The following is a 6,000-nucleotide window of genomic DNA, read 5'->3' as shown; positions in this document are numbered from 1 at the left end:
CATAAAAGAACTTATTGACAAGAGAAAACAACGATCTCTTTAAACAAAATAGGCTCGTTATAGAACACTTAAAAAGAATCAAGGGAAAGGATATGTAGGTTTCAGAATTAAGACTATGCAATCGTACATGAACAGCGGCTATATAACATGCTGGAATACATAAAATTTAAGTTGTCAAAAAATAAATGCAGGCTGAAAAAAAAGTCAACATGATTTTAACCGTAAACTCCTTTCAAATGAGACTTAATAACAAACATCACAACTTTTTCCGACGATTCATAAAGATATTTATTATAAAACGCTTGAAGAACGTTCATATCGATTGACTATTGTAAGAGAGAGACATCGTGAAAAATGGTATGACGTGCTCGTTTACATAGAATCCGTCTGGTATCGCGTCTCTATGTCCCGAATTCAATGTTGAAGCTTTTGAAAGCAATAACGTTCTACAACCTAGATTGGAGTTTTTACACAATTTTTTTTTAATGATCCAGTACACTCGGTAATGATGTGTGATCATCTCGCATTCTTTAACAAAGATTCTAATTTAATATAAAATAGATTAAAAAGATTCATTTAGTATTTTATGTGAATATACATATACACATTAATGTAAATAATTATAATAATGTGTATTTAAGAGAGTATGTGGGTATTGTTGATATCAATATCTTTATACTTTTTTTTATATTATTTATTTTTTTTTAGTAAGCTTAAAATTTTTACCAACTACAGTTCTTATGATTTTTTTTTCTTTTATAAATACAGGCAGAATGTTTTTAAATTTACCCAAATTATATACACGAGGGTCACCCAGAAAATAAAAACGGTTTGTGTTTTATAACAAATCTATTTTATTTATTAACTTTAATATATGTATTATAATCTATATTTTTTAAGCTATTTTCCACATAACCACTTCCTAAGTTCAAGAATTTGAAACTGAGGGAGTTGGCGGTGACGGTGGACGGCACCAGAATAGCAGAATCCAGAAGTGCAAAGTACCTGGGAGTGTGGGTAGAATGATAGGACTCTTCTCTGTCCACGTGAAAGAAGTGTCGGAGCTTGCAGAGAGAAAGATAACTGAACTTAATATGTTATTCTCATCTAGAAAGGGGCTCACGTCCTTCAGAAGCCGCAGACGATTGACGTTATCTGTTGCTATATCAATAACCGCAGCTCTCGCTATGGATTAGGAGGAAATATGATGAACCCACTTATTGGCTTATACAACTATTGTCGGGACACAGGAGGTTTTCCTCTTACCTGTTTAGGTTCAAAAGAAGGAGGACACCTGATTTTCAATACTGCGAATTAGAAAATACAGCTGAACATACCTTTTACAACTGCCATAGGTGGGATCAGAATACAGATCTTTATGGGCTAGGGTGGCTGACATCAGATAATACCGCTGAATAAATGCTAAGAGGACGAGCTCAGTGAAAGGAGGTATAAAAGTTAACTGCTGATATACTAAAGACCAAGGAAGATGAAGCTAGAAACTGGGGTGAAAATTAACACCAAATAAAGATGAAAGAGAAAAGCGAGGCGATTCGGACAGCTTTCCGTGGAGTTATCGTTCGTCTGGGCTTGCCAGGATGGGCGGCGAGGATGAAGCTGTGGGACTCTCGACTCCTTAAACGGAAAAGACCGAGACCCGGTCACTGGTTGGGGCGGCTGGGAACGGCATAGGCGGGCCTGGTGCGGCTTCTCCTTCTCGATTAGAGGCAAGCACCCCTGGAACTCCTTGAATGTTGATCCTTCTCTGGATGGGGGATGCGGTGAGACCTATCTCACCGTACCCCCGATCTAAAACTCTTAAGTTTTAGTTATTAGGGTGCGGGAACACATAGGCTCTTAATAACATCTAGTCAAACCCGTGCGAGTCCGACACTCCCCAATTTACGGTGGGGTGGGGGGTACGTAAATGGTCTTTCTCCGACTCATCGAGAAAAAAAAGAAAAGAATTTTTCAAATCGTCGTTCTAGTTTTTTTATCCTGTCATCAAAGAAGTCTACCACCAGTCCATTAAACCACTCACGAATAGCTCTCTTGACGTTATCGATTTCATAGCGGTTTCCAACATTCCTTCAATTTTGTAAACAGGTGAAAATCGGTTGGAGCAAGATCTGGATTATATGGTGAATGTTCAAAAACATCCCATCCAAAACCTTTCAGAAGTTTATAGGTTTTTTTTGGTGGGACATGTGGTCGTGCATTGTCATGAAGCAAATGGGTGGCGTAAATAAACAATATTTTTTACACTTCCTTCAATCATTACACTGTTACTATGTACGGCAGTAATTTGACGATGAATGTCCACAGGAAGGATTACCTTGAGTACTCAAAAAAACGTATGAACGATCGTACCTGACAATCGGCAGGATTTTGAATTTTTTTATTCATTATAAATATTATTACGCAAATATCATAATATAGTCACGAAATATCGCTCATAGCTAGCAGAACAACTGAGACCAGCTGCCTTGACCCGTAGTTGTGAGTAAAGCTACGCGCATGCGGTGCAAACGACTTTTACTTTCAGCACGATCATAGTAAAAGTAAAATTTATTAATTTTTACAAAATAATAAAGTTAACCAAGAAAAGCGTAATTAATATATATATATATATATATATATATATATATATATATATAATTTATAAATTATTACCCAATTTCGACTTTTTTTTAATAATTTAACACATTAAGGGCCAGTAATTTATTAATATTTGTTCGTTTTTAACTTATATTAAAATAAATCAAAATTTATCGAATTTATATAAAATTCTTTCTTTTTTTACATTTTATTACGTTATTTTTTTAAGTTTGTTTCATTATTTTTATTATAGGTCATTTTATTTTATTTTATTTTAAAATTATCAATTTAATTAAATGAATATTAGTAATATATAGCAGTAAGTCTTCTTAGGCCGATTTTACCCGACGAAAATAGGCTTGAAAAGTAATAAATAATAAATTGCTTGATAACTTTCGTGTTAGAAAAGCATTTTCAATTATTATTTTGTTACATTGTAAATTTAATTGAAATTAATAATGGGTTATTTTATTCATATTTTCATTATTTTACTATATAATAACAAAGAAGGATATTTTCAAAATTTCAAAAGCGGTTGATTGACGAATAGCGTGGATATAATTTAAGAGTATTCAATAAATGAAAGGCCATAGGCTACACAATGCAAGCAAGCAAGCTTTGATGATGATGATAATGATAATAATTCTTGATGATGATGATTTTTATAGCAAGATGAAAACAAAAGCACTTCTACTCTTTAAAATGCCTTTAGGCGAACAAAGCTATGAAGAAAGTTTAAACTTTCAATGACTGTTCCCGCTGCTTGTATAGTATCTCGGACTATTTTAATCAAACTAAATACTCTACTATATTTTAGACGAAGAACTAGAAGTAAATACTTTTACAATACTTTCTTTATATTGTAAACTAATTTATGAATAGCCTAAGTAAATATTCCTAAAATAAAATGCAACAAAATTTTAATTGTAAAGTAGTTTTTAGTTAGGAAAATTTAAAAAATGAAAAATAATAATTCTGTTCCGGTATAATATAGTTAAAACTTAGTTTTAGTAAATAATAATATTTAATTAATTTCTTTTTAATGTAAAAGGTTTATACATAGCGGTTTCAGAAATTTCTGTTGTATTATATAGGCGTAATCCTCTCATAAAATTAGTTTAAAAAAAAAAGTTCACGTAAGCATAGATCTCGAAATTCTTTGTTTTTGAGTTAGTGCTAGTGAAGTATTTCACCCTGATTTATGTTTTAAAAGTCAAATAACACAATACTAAAATTCTACTGACACAATTTTTTTTCTAACAATTAATTCATCTATAAGCTCAAAGCTTGTTCATGTGAATATGAAATGGAATGTTTTTAAAAATGATATGTCTTACCGGTATTCGAACCCGGGACCTTCAGATGAAAGGCCGAGAAACTAGCATTCCGCCACGGAGATTGTAAATCATTTTTTCTTCCTGGGAGTACAACGAAGTATCGTTATCTGCACTCGGACACAATATTTCTATCGTAAGCAATTAAAAACTAACTTATAAATTAGACTGATGTAAAATGCCTATTCCGTATAAATACATAATACAATAAAAATAAAATATATGAATAGAAACAGACAGCTCTAAGAAATGATAAGACATTCGATATCGTCATCTCATTGTTTCTTAATATATTTCGGAAATTAAACCCTAGTTTAAACTTCCAACGCAATGCCGCATAACAGACACGATTCACAAGGATTTGGTGTACGTTAGTTGGCAGTCACAGCGAATACAAACGGGTGCATTGATCTGACTAAGGAGACATCATGAATGAGCCTAGTGTGTCCTATACGCAAACGACAAATAATAACCTCCTCAAAACGGTTATTCCTGCATGAGGAGCTCCATTTAACTTTCCCGCTCATCACTGATCCACTTCAGAAAACATCACCCTCTTTAGAAAACAGACATAAAATTCATTATCACCCATCCCAGAATGATAATGCCCAAATAAATAACTAATGTAACATATTAATGTTATGAAATCATCACAACTAGTACAAGAATATGACTTTGTGTCTAGGAATGAGAAAAAAAAAATAATTTTTTGAACCCTTTGTGGGGGTTTTAATAAAACCAAACATCATCATAAAGTATCTTAGCTATCTTAAGTGGCATTAAATTATGAGAAAAATGTACGTACGTAGTACGGGTAAAAGGTACCTTTTAAGTAAAAATTTGGGTGAAGGAAACCACAAGGACCGTAACTCTGTTGACCAATTGTGAAAAATATTACACAGCATCAATACTCAGATACTATTTTTTAAATTCATACAAATCAGTCCATCCAGTCTGGAGATATAGAAAAAATTAGGTTGTACTTACTTTCTTATGTAAACCTTGTCACATATTCGCGAATAAATGAATAAAAAATTATTCATTTAATGAACTGTAACCATCTAACTTCAAATATAGAAAAACCATTTCACTGCACTTCACAGGTAGGAGTAACCTTTCTTTTCGCCTGGACAGAACTCCTATTAATGATGAAGATGGTATATTTGTTATCCACAAAGCGAGATTTCTGTGTGTTTTATTAAATCACAAGTTCTCGAGAGATGATTAAATTAATTTCGTTTGTAACAAAATCAAACCATATTGTTTTGCTTTGAACCCCCTAAATAAAAACGCCTAGCTTGTCATCATTAACAAATATTTATTAGCTTTCGTAAATTCCAATCTTTTCAAGTATAATCAAGCATAATATCTCTTTGGGCTCTCTCGAAAAATCAGAATGAGCTATTAAGATACAAAATGTACAATCAAATCATTATCAAGCGTCCATAAGTACGAATCGTGTAAACTTATATTTAGAAAATTAAATATTAACGTATTCTTGTGTTTAAATTTAAATGTGTAACATTATTTGTTTGTAATCAAATAGTTGAAATGGGGATTGAAACATTGAGTTTTAATTTTTTTTGTTTATAATTTATCCTATACCGACGCGATGCATTTTTATGTGCCAACCAGAATAGTGATTTATTAATTTGTCTGTTTATTCGTCAGTTTTAGAAGGAAAACGAATTCGAAGGAACTGGAAAATTCAAGTGATGTATCCTTTCTTCCACTTCTTGGTTTCGTTCCATACAAGATGAAAAAAGATGTTATTTGAAGCCAATTAATTGACAAATTATTATTGCTATTACTTACGTAATTTTGTCTTGAAACATGCATCTTATGGATTCTCACATATTGGATTTTTTTAATAATAACTGAATGGCTAGGACGAATAATTATTAATGTCAAACAAAAAATAATTTGAGTAAAACCTTTTTACTTGCTTTATTTTAACTAGCACTATTTTTTTCAATTATAAATTTTTTCATGTTTGTCTTAAAATCTTATATCCTTAATTTAACATACTTCCTGACATTGCCAATTATTGAAATTTTGCACAGTTACT

The sequence above is a fragment of the Lycorma delicatula genome, chromosome 6, assembly GCF_047948215.1.
Source record: "Lycorma delicatula isolate Av1 chromosome 6, ASM4794821v1, whole genome shotgun sequence".
Lineage (NCBI taxonomy): Eukaryota > Metazoa > Arthropoda > Insecta > Hemiptera > Fulgoridae > Lycorma > Lycorma delicatula.
Note: the sequence above shows the minus strand (reverse complement) of the source record.